Source organism: Aphelocoma coerulescens, chromosome 3 (assembly GCF_041296385.1).
Source record: "Aphelocoma coerulescens isolate FSJ_1873_10779 chromosome 3, UR_Acoe_1.0, whole genome shotgun sequence".
Taxonomy (NCBI): Eukaryota; Metazoa; Chordata; class Aves; order Passeriformes; family Corvidae; genus Aphelocoma; species Aphelocoma coerulescens.
Genome location: NC_091016.1, coordinates 55,584,289 through 55,601,652, shown reverse-complemented (window position 1 = coordinate 55,601,652; position 17,364 = coordinate 55,584,289). Strand labels below are relative to the sequence as shown.

The following is a 17,364-nucleotide window of genomic DNA, read 5'->3' as shown; positions in this document are numbered from 1 at the left end:
GGAAACACAAGTTTTCTATAGCTTAGGCTTGTTAGCCTACTGGAAGAGAAATAACTATACAGGATGCTGTAAAGTCCTGTCACATAAGAATTTACACGGTATCTCACCTAATTTCAGTCTTAATTTCTTAAGTGTCCTAACTGGCCTACATTAAAAAGCAATGCTTTCCAGATTGGTGGGCTTGACTTTGCTTCTATCTCTGATTTTGCTCTTCTTTAAGTATAATCCAAAGCCAGTCTGCATCCTTTTTACTGTTAAGAGTGAGGTATTTTTCAAACGCAGAGTCCTTAAAATATAACCTCCCCCAATATTGTCAACAACAGATTAATCAAAAAGCTCTTATACACTAACCCATAGCTACTAGTGGGGCTGCAAGTCACTGTGATCAGCTAGGGAAATTGGTTTTGGTTTAGGTCATATCCAGAGTGGTGCTTAAGATGCCTATTTCAGCAGAAGCTGAAGAGAATCTCTAGCCCCTCAGCTCACAAGCTGTTACTTTCTTCCCAGTTGCTTGTATTTCTTTTGTTTCCAGACTCTTGAGTTTTCATATCAGCTCCTGTTAGTCGAGAATTCCATCCCAGTAGATAAGCTTTTGGCCTGATTGTTAAAAACATTCAATGACCTACACCTGTGTTGATGCCACAGGTTAAAATCATTTAGGTGGAATTAAGGTTGTATCCTCTGAGTTTCACATGTAGAATTTTTCCTTTTTGCAGCTAGTGGCTCTTAAAACATAAGTAACAAAATATAGTTAATGACTTCTAAGCACAAAAGAATCAATATATGCCGGATATGAATAATGTAGGCATGAAATTCTGTATTAAATTATCTCACACACAGAATCCAAGCACTCTTTGAAATTTTCAAATCTCTTCCTTGGGTAAATGTCTAGCTTGTGTTTAGTCTAAACTCTATCAGTGGTAAGTCTTGTTATCCTTTTTCCAGTCAAAACAATTCATGAGTTAGTTCTCCCACACACCTGCATGAAGCACTGTAAGCCTGAATTTCAGGCATAATATTTAAGACCTGATTTCAATACCAACGGCCTGCCAAGAATATAAACTTAGAATAGAAGTGTAAAAATACAGGATGGGAGGGTCCCACCTTGGCTTCTTTCTTTCTTTCTTTAGTCATATTTGACTGCATTTCTCAGTGGCAACAGACACTTATTTTATAGTTAAGTACAAGGTATTGCAAAAATACTCAAAGTGGTGGTCACTGTGACTGTAGAAAACAAACAATCCTTGGCTCTCCTTAAAGCACTGTTTTCCTATAATGTCATATGATTAACTACTGCCTTTTGAGGGAGACATTAATCTCTAGAAGTTAGCCATTTCTGACATTAATGATCATCCTATGGCATATTATGTTGATGTAGAAAGTCAGGACCCGAACTGATATATAAGACCTTTTGTTCCCATGTCAGGTCGTTTGATGTTGTTCATTGCATTTACAATCTTTTGTTTCTTGACGTCTTCACTGGTTTTGTGTTTGCTTTTAAACACCTCCCATCTCGATTTAATTGTAGTTACAATTAAATGGTAATAAAAATAAGAATAGGATAGTTATTTAGGAAAGTTAACAAAGCAGAGTTTATCTAATTGAAATGAAAATGCATATGGAAATAAAAAGCAAACTAACTTACCTATTTTGCTTAATTAATGAGGTTTCCAAATGAAGGAAGCACAGTGTGAATTTAGGACATATTTTTGCAATAAAAATATAATGGTATATTTCCTTCTTGCAGATAAAATGAATCTTTACATGGGGCTGCTTAGTCCAGGAGTTTTTATAGCAATTAACTATCCATCTGCTAATATATTAGGGACATGGTTTAGTGGTAATCATGGCAATGACAGGTTGATGGTTGAACTTGATGATTTTAGGGGTCTTTTCCAACATAAAAATTCTTAGACAGTTCAGAGATATTAACACTTGACTATGCATTTAAATTAATTTTATTATCAATATTTTATTTAAGGGAGCATTTACTTTTAAGTACAGGGTTATATTCTCAGTACTAATCGGTCTCCTTAGACTTCTGTGGGCATACCAAGACAAAGACATAAATAGGCACTTCTGTTTGTTTTCCCCCACTGTTCAACAGTATGTTTGGATTTTACACAGAGTCAGGAAAAAAAAAAAGATAAAAAAGACTTATTTATTTGCTTTCCCTTACTAATTAGCGCCAGTGAAGCCACTGAATGCAATCACCTCTGAACTCTCTGAGAGATGAAACTGGATTCTACAGATCAGTCTCCTATTTCTGACAGCATTCATTTCAACAGCTTCCAGGCAGCCTGTCATAAATGAATGGACACCTGGGCACTGGGTTGTGTAAGCTTTCTGCTGCATCATTTAGCCTCAGGCTATAGACAATTGTTGGTAAACTCAAAATTTCTTTTTATATTTGCTCTACTTCTAGTATAATTGGGCTCTGGATCTCTCTTTCACTTACTAGATGTTTGCAGGTTACCTCTAAGCTGTATTTTGAATGGCATGTATTTTGGTTGCTATTCAAGAGTGTAGCTATATTACATAATCAGATTTTCAAGTATTGCTCATGTATTGATCTTGTGCAGCATCTGTAATATTTGCTGAAGAGTTCACAAAAGCAAAAAGCAGTAACCAATATTTATGCCAAAGCTGATATTTTCAGAGTTCACACATAATTTTCTTGAACTGCTAAATGAATAATATGCCATCCTAAGAAGAGACTTTCCAGAACTTATTTCTTTTTTCAGGCAAAAGCACATTATTTTCTTCTCATAAATCAGGAATTGCAGTGATAGTACACTGTGCTGTGAAAAAGTATGTGAAAGTTATATAAACCAGCATGTAAAACTTCCCTGTGATCCCCCTTGAAAAACTACACAGAGCAGTTGGCATAATTCTATCAGTAGGAGGTATCAGAAAGACAAAGGCCAGGAGTATGACTATAAATTTTTTTACAGAGAACTGAAATTATATATGTTACATCACTGTTCAAACTATATTGAAAGTAGAAACATCCAAGTCACTAATAAGTTTTGAGCAAGATGAAGATATATGGTGGTGATTGCTATGCTGAGCTATGAAGATAGAGCTTGGATTGTGAGGAAGGCAAATGGAGATACTGTCGGTATTATGGTGGGGTTGATGAAAGGATTTGATGTATTATTAAAGAATTAATAATATATTAGGTGGTGGGGATGGAGTGCCAAAACTGTACATACATTGAGGTTCTGTCAGCAGTGGATTTTCTTCAACTCCTGGCATGAGGAAAAAAGGAAACAAGCATTAGCCTATTCTTTGTGTCCTATTAGAAGGAGAAAAGGGTGATTGAAATTTTCTTCTGGTTCTTGATCTTAGACATTCCCATTATGTTTCCTATAAAGTCTAAAATTATAACCTTGAAAATATTGTAAAACAGTTACTTGGAAATGGCTATGGAGATGGTCTTTAATGAGATCTCATTGTACTTCATAGTAGAAACAAGTAATATAGAATCAGCTGCATATTGTGAACAACAGGAATATATTCTTAACAGCAAGTCATCAGCAGGGACTCAGGAATCATGTTCTTTAGCTATAGTTTATCAAACAATTTCTCTGGAAGAAGTTAAGTCACAGGAATTTAGTATTTTTCAGATGAACCTCTATAAATACACATTATAAAGTGGCTTAGATTACCGAGGGTCTTTATATAGACATACCTCAATAACAGGGAGGGATTTTAATACAAATACTGTAATTAAAGCCTTGAAATGCTACAGAAGGAAAAAAGGAGAATGCTGAGATCTGTAGGTAGCTCTCACAGTTTCCCAAGAAGTGAAAACTTCCATCACAGAATCAGGAGCATTCCCTGTAACACATTTCTTGATAACCTCATCAGCAGCCCAACCTTGAACTTGAGCTCTGTTGAGCTTGACAAGCATTTACACTTCGTGTCCCTGCTGTTTGCATTACACATCCATTACAGGATTCACTTGTACTTGACACAACCTTGTATCATTTCAATCCATGACCAAAATTTTCTAGCAGGTCCACAGAAATGTTAAAAAATAGACCTGGAAAAAACAGGGTGTCATCCTTTCCCATCCCTTTATGGCCAGACCATCTTTAAGTGATCATTACTAATGCTTTTTTAACTTATTCTCAAACACTTCAAATGATTTCTACAGCATCTGAAGCAATTTGTTCTAGTGCATCACTACCTTTATTGTTAAAAAGGGTTTTCCTGACATCTAAACTGAATCTTTCTTGCTGTCGTTTAAGGGCACTATTTCTTGCTCTGTGTATGATAAAGAGCAAACTGTTCTTTTCCTCTCTGCAGTGGTCTTTTATGTTTTTAAAGGCTACTGTCAGTCTCCTCTACAACCTTATCTCCCCTAGATTTTAAATAACCATTTCAATGTTTTTTTCTTTGTTTAAATGTTTTCTAAACCTTTGATCATTCACTGGATTGTGCCCAACTGATCAATATCTTTCATGAATCAAGGTGCTTAAAATTGAACAATGAACTTAAGATGCAGCTACATTGCTGTTTATACATAGTTTTTATCCATTCATATGCCCTTTCCAAAAAATGTCAGTGTTTGAGTCACAGTCATGTTGTAATCCATTATACCAGAAGGACTTTTTCTGTAACACTGCTACCAAATGAGACATTTCAGAGCTTGTAGTTATTCTATGGAGTGCCCATACCAAAATAGAAAAATTTACATTCGTCTCTACGGAATTTAATATTATTTTTTCAGGCCTTTCCTCTAGTTTATCAAGATCCAATTCAATTCTAGTCCATTAACCCATTCTCTTCAAATTTCATTTTGCTTAACTGCAGCAGCCAGTACTAGAGTCAGTAGGCACTTGTAGAAGTTCAATACATATGCTTTTCCATTTGATAGTGAGCTCAGTTACAAGTTTCCTAGCCAGCGTCTGAAAGTTTTATCTAGAACACTTGTTCCCAGGTTGTTTACGAGAACTTTCTCTGAAACACCATTGTATTGACAGATAAGTAATGGATATCTTCTTCCCTTCTATTTCTCTTTTATTGCAAGAAATCAGATTTCTTTGATATGATTTGTTCTCAATAAATCTTTATTGACTGTTGATCATCTTTGTTTCTGCTTGGCACTTGTTTGTTCCTACAATTTTCCTGAAAAATTAAACTTAAGTGGTATATTTCTAATTCAGTTTTCACAGACCATACTTTGCTCCAGAGAAGCCTTATTTTGTTTCTCATTGGCCACCCAGTATCTCACCATATTCCAATAACTCTTTAGAGTAATCATTACAATATATTGCTTAGGTCACCTCTTCAAATTATATAGGATACGGTTTGTTGTATCAAATAATTTTAATGTCTCTGACTTTCATAGGTGTTCACTAAACCTTTTCCTTACTCTAGGTTAAAGTAGGTTCTTTTCATCATTAACAGAATTCATGTCAGTCACCTGATTGCAGATGACATTCATTCTTTGAAAACATTGAGGCAAGGAATGCCATCCATCTGTTCACATTCTTTATGCCATTTGCAAATAAATTTCCCTCCCTGTTTAACTGTAGCATGACATTTTCCTACAGCATATATTACAACTTACACTTCCCACATCATTTTCCCTTATCACTTACATTGCCTTTCTCATTACTTTTTATGCCCTTTACTAGCTTCGTCTTTTTTGTGCCTCATACCTCCTGATTTTGTCCCTTTGTGTTATTACTCTGTCATCTTCCTCTTGCATCTGACCTAGTTCCTGCTTTCTGTAAACTTCCCACGGTCCAAGAAGAGGTCCAAGAAGAACCCATTGTTTAGCCAGGTTGATGTCCTATTACACTCCTATACTTCCTTTGTGATAATTGGTGTTTCTGCTTCTGCTTCTTTGTTGTATCTTTTGTCTTAAACTTGCTCCCTATAGTATCCTAAATGCTGAAAATTTGAGATAAAAGAATCCTGCCTTCTTGGAAATGTCACACCTTATGGATGTAAAAAATGCTTTGTGAAGACATCCATAATATGCTCTTGTACCTGTTGAATGAATATATATTAGTGACAGTCAAGGAAAATCATGTCATAAAAGCATCATTTTCAGTTCTTGTTCTTACTGGATTAGTCATAAAATTCTACAGCTCGATGATAAAATTTTAATAGTATATAGCCCAAATCACTGATATAAGCAGTATGTATAAATATTTATATACTGAAAAAAATTTAAGCGCCATAAATGTGACTTTAAAATACCTTTTTAAAAGTTCTGTTTCCTTGACAAAATTTATAGCATCTTCTTGGAATGGAATATATATTGGTACTGTCCCATAAACATTAAATACAATTCTTGTTCAGAGAATCATACTGTACAACAACGAATATCATTACAGTGTCACCTCTAGTCTGGATCAGGAGCCACTTAGGAAGGCACCCTGAGTCAGTTATAAGACATATAACATGGTTTTAGTGCATATGGAATTGGGGTCTTTTCTTGAATATATTCAGATACCTTCGTGGCAACCTTCTGTCTGTGGGATTCTGAGGATAAATTAATTAAATTTTAAATAATTCATCTATATTATGGGTGACAAGAATTAAGAATTGGTAACTTATTTGCAGGAAATGTTCTGGATATCGCTAGAGCGAATGAAACATTAGCTTTTTATTTTGATGTTGTGACTCTAGGAGCTCTTAAGGAAACATTTTAATGACATGCTAAATGCATTACCAGAAATAAGGCATAAATACTGTTGGATGCTCAGATAAATATTGCTGCTGTTCTCTTAGCATATTGCATATTGGCATTTAAAGGCTGCATGACCAGAATCTGAATAACTTCAACTAAAACAAGATGCCTGATAAAACCGGGTATAGAAAGGTCTCAAAAAATATTTTTTAGTACTGTCCTTAAGAAGAGGTAATAATCTGTACCGGATGTGGTCATCTCAAGTAGCTCTCAATATATTTGCCATTAATTCTGATAAATTAAAATGTAATACTGCATGCTTTAATATATAGTGAGCCTGGATAAGGCACAACTCTTACTTGCCTCTCCTTCCATCTGTTGTAAAGAAGTTAAAGAATAAGTTAATCAAGCAAGTAGTCACAAAACCTAAGTTTTGGCTGAACAACAGATTTGCTGAAGAAGGTGTGCTGAAGATACTTACTTTCAGCTGTATAGTCTAAACAAATAGGATGAAACACTTAGAAATTCCATGTCATGTGGTATTTGCTTGCCTTTGAAGTTAGAGTTTAACTCACAAAGGATTGGGACAACTTTGAGATATTTCTGATAAGCAGAGCTGGTTTTAGGAGGGCAGGGATAGCTGGCTTCAGTTTGCCAAAGGTGACAGATAGGGAACCAGCCACCAGTGAGTTAGACTGAAAGACCCAGGGTTTGTGCCAACTTATACCAGAGAAATCTAAGATACATGACATAAAACCAAAAATAAGCTATGGAAGATATGGGGCATTCACAACACCCTGTAAGGTAGGTGCTGCTTACCTAGAGGAGAACTGGAAGCAAATCCAAAGAAACAATAATTGCAGTGGCCAGAGAAAGTCTGGGTTAAATCAAGCTTGAGTCTAACCCCTCCAAAATTACTGTTCTTAGAGGAGTCACTCTGCAAGTCTTTGCAAATCAAAGGTTGAGCTGAGGAATAATTAGCCACACACTGTAGCCACCATATTCAATCTACAACAGTGACTGCAAAGTCAGCAACTTAGAGCACAGGAATACTATATGTAGGAGATTTCGCCTTTCTGGGTTTCAGAAAACTGATACAACTTGAAATAATCTTTCAAAGAAAAAAAGAGCTCAGTGTTGGAGACATCCATAGTCTATATTCAGCTAAAGGAAAGGTGAGTACAGGCCATTTGTGTTCAGAACTGCAAAAATTGTTTGGCAGTCATGAGGAAATACAGTTATATACAAAGTATGACTGTAATTGCATTTCAGTCTTCTCCTATTGTAAGGTAAAAAGAAAGGTCTGATTTTTAGGTAAGATGTCAGAGGTTGTTGATTAAGCCAGTTGTGAAATAGTAAAAAGTCAAGGGAGTACTTCAGTTTCATTTAGTTGTAATTCTCAGTGCCTAAATTTCACATAAAAGAGATCCATTCTCCTTTCTATTACCTATTACATAGCACTTGCCACGGTAGTCACCCCAAACCACTCCATCATCGTAAGTTCAGATTTGCTGCACCCCTGAGACAGAGCAGACACGTGGCTGAGGCTGCTTGCTGGGTTGTTGTGCATGAGTGAAGGATGACTTGTCCAAGGTCCCATGGAGACTCAAGTTACTGTGGAGCTCCGGTGTCCTCTCCCATGCCCTGACTGCTTTGCAGCCTTAATATTTAGCTTTTAAAGTGTGCCTTATCCTCCAGTAAGAATTTAAGAAAACCCAAGATACCTGACGTTCATTTGTTACTGATATTCTTTTACCAGTGATGGTTATTCTTGGGCATTTCTATGTTGCTTTTCTAGAAGAATTTGCCATGCAGCATGGGAATATCCGGCCTCATATTTCCCTCATCAAAAACATAAGTATTATTTATCAATCAGAGACAATATGCAAAAATATGTTCTTTTTAAGGTGGGGACAGAAAGGAAAAGATTGGATAAAGGAAGGAATTTCAATATCAAGAAGAGCAGCTACTTTCTGACCATCTCTAATCTGTTATTCAGAAAAAGAGCTTTTTGCAGGTTGACAGGATTTGGACACTATTATACAAGAAGACACTTTAAAAGTAAATGAAGGGAAGAGCTTACACTCTGATAGTCTCTCACTTGGATCTTTAACAGCAGAAGGAGGCAAGTTATCCAGATTAGCATCAGGCAAGAAATTGGTGTCACTGATAGAAAACATCTTGGATTGCATCACTACTACTTAAGCCTGGCTGACAGCAGAATCTTCACTGAACGAGATGCCTTAACTTTATGGAAATTACAGTGTTTAACAGCCACAGACAACCTGCCCAGATCACTTAAGTGAAATGCCAGTGAAGGCCTTTGACAGAGAAAGGTGTTTGAGTACCTAGTGATTCAATCAATTAATACTCTCCATTCGTTTGCTAGCTACAGGTGCAGAATCAAACAGCACGCTAATGCAGATAGGTAGAAGCCTAGGCAATGTTTTCTCCTTTGTGACCAAAGAAAGAAAGAAAGAAAGAAAGAAAGAAAGAAAGAAAGAAAGAGAGAAAGAGAAAGAAAGGTTTGTCATAAAAACCCCTTCAATTTACCTGGTAGAAAAAGTAATCACTAAGATCTTTTCTAACTTATTGATTACCCTACTTGAAAGACTTAATTTGTTCTGTGTTGCTGACCAGTCTTGCATTCATAATAGATGTTTCATCAGGTGATGTTCCTCAATATCAAGCATACAAAGTACCAAAGGGCTAGAAGGAATTTTTGGCTCATCAGGATTTATCAAGATCACTCCAATCTAGTTGAGACTTAATGTCTTTCCTATAATAACTTCTCCTTCTCACTGAGTTAAAGAAATTACATGAACTGCCATCCTGCATGTTCACATATTTGGAACAGTGTCTCTATATAGGACACCCAGTGTAGCACTGATTTTTGAGGAAAATGTGCCAATCCCTCTTGCTGAACATGGTCCTCTGTCTTGGTTCTAGGCTTCAGGGCCAAGGCCCTGTACTAGACAGTATGTCCCTTAATCCTTCACACAGATCCATTTTATATAGCACTGACAAAACATATCAAACTTCATATAAAAACAATTATATTTTTTCTACCTTAAGCCTATTTCCTTTGATCATCAGTCACATTCTATATGTTAGTTTTAATTTATTCATAGCCAGTCTATGCTTCTTAGATTTATCTTGCTCTATCTTTAATAACTTCAAATCAAAAATATTTTCAAGACCTCCATCTCTTCCATTATAAAGAATAGAAAGCCAAGCTAGTGAGTCTATCTGCAGATTGGGTCATTTATGTCTGGGTTATATCTATGTTCATCTTCAATCTCATCAACTGTATATTCACACATAAGCAAACATCTTTTTTTCAAAATCTCTCATTTCTGAAAATCAAAGACAAAGAATTGGTTGAAATTTTGCCAATCCTTTTGATATTTTTGTATCATAAAAACTTCTCTCTAAAATTATCACTGAGGCTAATCATTTAGAGACAGAAATAATTCAAAAAATGGTTTAATACATGGGCAAGTTTTATGGGGTTTTTTTGTTTGTTTTTTTAAGAAAAAAAATACCCAAACAGAGAAAACTTTAAAAATCTGGGTATTTAGATGCATAGACAAGTAATATTTTTTGCTTGGTGTAATACATAGTAAGTAATGTGCCATTTTGGCTCAGCCAATGAACTAGAAAATTTGAAATCTATTGGGAAATATAACAGATGAAGCTACATAAATCAACAGAGAAAGAAAAACCTTTTAAATTTTGCTATTAAGATAACACAGAGCTTGAATCTGAAACCCTGTTATTGAACTTGCTATTGAAATCGCTATTGAAATCTCCATATTAATTAACCTTTGGTTCTTGTTGACCCTTTAGTACATAATGAAAAACAGGAGAGACTTGTTTTTGTGTTACTCAATTTTCAATAATGAATATTTCCGCAGCGAGCAATATACACAATTTATGTTTTTATTGTCCTCTCCTAATTTGTATTTACATTTAGAGTTCATGTCATTGTAGGATATTCTGCACAAGGGAAGATATTTTCAGGCTGTTACTCATAAGGATATTAATTATGAGCATGTTTTTATAAAAATGTCTGATACCCTTGTGATGAATGCTTAGTTTTTCCTGAAAATGCAGATCCTTTAAGGTCACCAAGTTCACTTCAAATCTTTAGAAATAGAAAGGATATAGCATGTTATTGAGAAGCAGTAGTAAAACCTGTGTGTATCTAAAGGATATGATTCAGAGATCTTCATGAAAGTGTCATAAACAGTGTTCTTAGCTTAAGGTTTTAAGATGTATCAGCATTTCCTATCCAGTGTATGTATAAGCAGTAATATACAGGGAAGTCAGCAGCAAAAGGAATAGCCAGTGAGAGACAGCTTAGAATGACTTATGATATGCTGATAATACAGGTTGTCTGGAAGTCATGTAACACCAAGGGGCCATGGTGCACTTGTACTGCAGTGACTGAGAAACAGCTGAGATTGGACTGTAGCTAGATTTGTCATGGAAAACATTGGTGTGACTCTGGAATATGAGAGCAGGGAAGAAACTGGAGGAGGCAGCAGAGATTTTAAAGATCCTCCTTTAGAGTTTGTCACAGGCTGGTTTACAAGCTTTTGATTTTGGCAGTCAGATAGGAGCACTTATTGTCCAAGGAATTTTTCTTGCCTGATCTTGAGTGCTGTGATAAAAGAATCACTGTTCTTTTATCCCTTTAGGAATACACTAGTGAAATGAAGCATACATGAAGTTTTTATCTAACTCTAGACAGAATCTAACATTTCTTTTCTTGTGACTTCCCACATTTTTAAAGATTCTGAAAGAAACTAACAAAACAAGCAAAGAAACAAAACATTTTAAAAGGCCTGAGCATCATTAAGAACAGGTATGTCTGCTCATACTACACTTAGAGTCTGGAATGCATGCTCTAGCATGCTAGGACCAATTTCTTTAGAATTTCCATTACTGGATTACTAATTCATTATACCTCTAAATGTACACCTGTTGAAGGCTGTGCCTGTTTCACATGCTGATTTATACTGTGCCTCCCTGTGCGTTCATTCCCCAAGATTTTTTTCAGTGAATACTGGGACAGAGTGTGTGATAACTGATGGAGGTGGACAGGGGATTGAGAAGGGAACATAAAAATTAGTACATGCCTGAGGATCTCACTCCATATGCACCTGAGGCACGACTAGGGTGCACAGTCAGATCTAGGAATTAGGAAGTACTTGACTGATTTTCTTCCTGCTCATTTGTCACACATGAGAATCTGCTGCACAAGTACTTTAAACAAAGCTTGCCTTGTGTTTTAGTTCTTATGTTCTTTAGCTGTCATGGAGAAGTAGCTAACACCTGTGGGTTTGTTTAAGTTATTGACCAAAACAGAGGAAATCACTCTACCATTTGTTTGGTAGAGTATATCAAGGATGGAATGAGTCTTGGTATCTAGTAAAAGTAGTGTTGCCTAAAGGGAAACAGAACGAATAAATGAAAGTAGAAAGATGTTTTAATTAGGCTTCTTTTGATGTGCTTTCTATCCTGAAGTCCCCTGGCTGTGTATGGTATGAACCCTAACCATGCCCTCCTCAGCAGTGATGGTGATCTGAGCCCACTTGGCTCAGAGTACTCCCAAAAGCCACCACTGAAGGCTCTCCTTTCCCCAGGCACCGAGCCCTGGTACCGAGGATATCAAGCAGTTAGTCCTTTCCTTACGCTCAGACTCTCACCAAAAATGCCAATCCCTGGTGCAAGCACTGTCCATCTGTTGCTTCTCCTTGTGCATCTGTCCTACCCAGAGCTGCTTGAAATCTGTTAGACAGCATGTCCTCCTGGACAGGTCTTCCATTACATCCATTCTTAATGTCTGCACTTGTAACAGACTGCCACATGCCTGTGTAAGGGCCAAAAATCACTCTTTACCTGGAAATTTTTTACACAAATGGGTTCAGATGGCCTTTGGAGGAGCTTCCAGGAGATCTCTGGTGGAGAAAAACACAGAACACAGCTCTTCTTCCTGTCAATCATATTTTTCCATGCATCCCTCTCATCCCAGAAATAGCATAAAAAAATCAGATTAGTGTCCCAGGTGACACATTTGCATAGAGTAATATGCGAAAAAAATTGTTTACATTTCTTTACTGTTATAAAGATAGAAATCTGTTAGGGAGAACTCGCAATTTCTGTTATCCTCATCTGAAATGTCAAATACGTTTAGCAGATATCCTCAGATTGGAAATACATAAAGAGGATATTTAATTTGTCTAATTAGCCTTAGTGTACAATATTCACATATTCCAATAAATAATGTATGGAAGATTAAGTTTTCAATCATATTTGCTTGTTAAGCATATAATTACAAAATTGTTATAACTCATGCTGAAAGTAGTCTTGTGTCTCTTCGTGAAGGCATACTGTTTTTTCCCTGTCAATGACAGCCATCTTATCAGAAAATAGTAACAAAAAAGTTTTATAGTGTTACTGATTTTCTTCTTTTTTACGTCTTGAGACATGAGAAGCAATGAATTATTCATTGTTGAGGCACATTACGCCAAAACTTAATTAAACCACCTGTAAAGAACACGGTTTGTTGTGGGTACAGTGCCACTACAATCAAATTAGTTTAGTTGGCTTCACAGCAGGATAGAAGAAATGTTTTGACCCAAGTTCCTGAGCTCTTCACCAGAAATAAAACTCTTTTGTACACTTTTTTAAGTATTGACAGTGTAAGAGTTTGGGCTAACAATAAGGCAGAGCACCTTACTGCCTTTCTGAAAGTCTTCTGAGATGTAATAACAAAAAAGTATGCACTGAATATACACATGATTTCTGAACAGATAATTGTCATTACTGGCTTATTCAGTAGGTATTCACCTCTTCTTTCCCCCATGCAACTGTTTGCTTTTTCCCCTTAATGCACAATTTGCTCTTTACTGTAGAGTCCCAGCAGAACCAACAGCTTTAAAGTAAAGCATATTTTCTGCTCTTTTTAATCTTGCCCTGAGGAACAATCCACATGGAAGCTTAGCTGACTTTCCAGGAGATCAAGAAGCAATGAAAGCATGTTTGCCAATAAGAACTTCTGGCTTAAAAATTAGTGTGACACAGGTGTCTATAATACAGTTATTTTTAAGGGACTATGCTACTGTTAAAACCAAGGGCTGGATAAATACTCTTAGCTGATAGTTAAAGTAAAGGGAATTTCAGAATTTTATAGACAGATCTAAGGAAAATGAACTGTTTATGTGAAGTTATTATATACTCACCAGGAAAACACAACGGAATTGAGATGTCACTGGTTTTGTGCAGCCTTATAAACACTGCAGAGATAGAAAGAAAATGTTTTTTCTCAAACATTTTCCCTTCTCCAATCAAAAATTTAAAAGAGGATTTGCTTTAATGGGATATTCTTAACTTAGAGCATTTTTTCTTAGGAATTATTTATTTGCACATTTTACTGAGATAATAAATACACGGTCTATGTACAGATTTTTTATACCAATTTCTTGTATTTTTTCCTGATTTACTTCACTTCTATCTAGAGTGTTCCCATTGAAGACACAAGTGAGATAGAGGAAAACACAGTTAACCCGATATTCATTATGCATTGCTAAAATCTGTTTAATTGTTTGCAGTTAGATCTTGATTTTTACCTTCCACAAGCGAAACTGTGCTAGAAAAAGAGGGAATACTCTTCAACAGTGTTTCTCACTTGTGCTGATACAGAAATCCATGTATTTGGAGGATCACTGAGTACTGTAGGACAGTTATAAGAGAAATGTTGGCAGTACAAACTCAAAAGCTAGGCTACTGCAGAATTCCAAAGTCCCTTTCGTTGGATGCCTGAAGTGGGACAGACATTTAACACCAACTTGAAGCTAATAGCAGAAGCTTTGCATTATACGGTTGCTTCAGGCAATGGAGGCGTGGACCCAACAGCCTGGGATTGCTCTTGATTTAGTGCTAGTTTTGAAGTAGAAAAGTCATATACCTTCTGGTTATTCTGCCAGTTCTTCTTCCTGGAGCTAGCTGTTGTAGAAAATGGTAGTCCAAACTTCTCCCAACACCATATCCTGAGAACTGACCCACCTGGAAAAGACCTGTCATGAGCTCATAAATCTCATGTGAATTAGGTTCTTTCAAATACATTCAGTATAAATCCTTAATTTCTGATTCTTCTGAGGTGTGCATATGTTTCACAGAAAGTGTCTTCTTGTTTGGAGTTTGCTGTATTTTAAACAGTTATATGCTCTCACTTTTTTTTTTGCTGAATACTTCAGTTAAAGAATTAATCTGAAGCCAGATAGCAGAATATTCCTTTGTTCTTAACTTTCCAATAACCAAGTGAAAAAGAGATGTCAGGTTCTAAAGGGTTATTTGGTTTATTCTCTTTTTCTTAGCCTTTTAAAATTTTTAAATTTTTTTATGTTTTATTAGAAAACTAATATATTTCCAAGAAAAATTATTAAATTGGTTAAACTAAAAGCAGTAATATTTTTTTTCTCGATTTAGAGTGGAGAAGAAGCAGACTTCATTTTTTTGATTAATTTTCTTTATGTTTTTTTCATTCTACAGCCAAAAAGAAAATTTTAAAGTAAAATGTGCACCTCCCCACATCACCTTACACCCTTCCCCTTTTCTATGCATATAAGGAGATGTCATAGTCTTATAACACAACCTGATTTAAAACCTTCATGTAAGGCCTCTGTATTTCCAGTAGTTGTCAAAAGCTAAAATGTTAGGAGTTTTTAGGAAAGCCATTAAAAAAATTAGGAAAATGTCCATATATGTGCCCACATGTAGAGCACTGGATTCAGTTCTGCTCCTTGATTCTCAGTAAGGATATTCTAAAACTGAAAATGAAGCAGAAAAGAAGATAAAGGAGAAATGATGACAAGTAATGAGGAAAGATTTCAGTTACAATGACAAAACAAAGATTTATTCTGATTAAGTAAATATTGCTTTTATAACTTTTCCCCCTCAATTTATTAATTTCTCTGATTTGCTAACTTTGCATGCCTAGGAATATATTTTAAAAGGATAATAATTATAAACTGATCATTATATTTCCTGCTTGATTTCCCTATACTCACCTATTTGCCAAGGGCAAAATTAATGAAACATATAGTATAGAAAAATTGTTTTGCATGCTGACATAAGTTAGGGAAAGGAAAATGTATAATGTAAGCCCCAATCCATAATTTTATTTAAATTTTATTTAATAAGGATATGAAGAATATATTAGGGCACTGATACATTAGGATATTTTAGATTGATGTCTGACTAAACTTTCAGTCAAATGCTAAATCCACATACAGTAGAATTTATTTATCTTCATATTTTATGAAGCCACCATGGACTTCATGCTTTTTATGGTCTTTGAGAGAAGATTCACAAAAAGTTAAATGTTCATAATGTCAGTTTTTCACATAAATTTTTCCCAGCCTAAATGTTAGGATCAGGCATTAAAATGGGGTGATCACCTGATCTTCTCAGATGGCAAAATATGAGGAAAGAATTACGGAGAAAAGATGATTTTTCAGTGAAACAGGGAGCTCTCTTCCTTTCTTTTCCCATACATTTATGGCACAGACATACCATATAATCAAGAGCTTGATGAGTTTCCAGGGATCTAATAAAATACAATCATATTACAATCAAAACACCTGAATAAAATAAAACATTTGAATATTACCCTTGAAATTATATTCTGTATTTAAACTGAAAAATGATCTTAGAATTTCAGGGCGATACGATTAGTTATGTTTTGGGTTTTTTTGAAAAAGTCTTGTTCAACTGTCACTCTTCAAATTCCTGTGACTGTTCAACTGTTTTGCACAATGAAGCATATAATTAGCACTAAAATTGACTTTGCAATTGCTTTTCAGAATTCTTCTGTTCAACACAATGTGGGTAAGAAAAAAAAGAAAAAAATCTCTATGAATTAAGTAGAAATGAAGGAGAAAGATTTGTAAGGAAAGGACATATGTCTTTGCTCAGTTGGCTGAAACAAATAGAAGAATTCAGATGTTTGAAAGACATAGGAGAATTTAATGAAGAAACTACATGCCGCAGCATTTTTTTCATTTTGGTTTCTTGTTTTCTTCCCCTCTCTTTCATCTTTGCTACAGGAGGTACAATTTTCTTCAGAAATGTTGCCCTCCTCACATGCTTTGATCCTTACTGTTACCACAGCATTACTTCTACAACTAACACGTGCCTCCTAATGCAATGTAGAAAAGATAAGAAATTAGAGAAACAAAAGATTATGGCTTGCATACATCCTTCTTTTAAGACTTGACCTATTTGTAAGCCATTTAGAAGGACTCCTTTAACTCAAATTACCTGAGTCTTATCCTGGGTCTTGTGTTTCACCAACACATTTGTAGTTGTCTTTGGAATTTATCATTTTTAATGTGCCCATTCTTGATGACTCATTAAGTTTTGATTTTTATTGTCATGCCTTAATCCCTGTTTTTTACATGATGGCAACAGAAGCAGTTTTGATTAGGAAATTCAAAACTGTATTATTTCCCAAAAGGTGAAATCTCCTACTGTGTTAACTGCAACATCTTATTTAATTTTTCACTTGTTGGACGTTAAAATAAGCATTGGGGTATAAATAGAGGTGCTTTAATATCACAAAAGATCTGTAACAGTAATTTAGCAACTGCTTATATAAGAAATCTGAATTGTAGTCTAAATGTAGAAAAATACCCCACTTTCAT

The 17,364-nt window shown here is 35.4% G+C and overlaps 1 long non-coding RNA gene across 1 annotated transcript; it reads right to left on the bottom strand.

Annotated features, from left to right (window-relative positions):
• Nucleotides 1–12,551: 12,551 nt before the first annotated feature.
• Nucleotides 12,552–14,721, bottom strand: LOC138107239 (uncharacterized). Its single transcript, XR_011149341.1, has 3 exons — nt 14,628–14,721; nt 13,903–13,956; nt 12,552–12,618 (listed from the first exon to the last, which is right to left on the bottom strand). It is a non-coding gene; the product is annotated as an uncharacterized lncRNA (long non-coding RNA).
• Nucleotides 14,722–17,364: the final 2,643 nt, after the last annotated feature.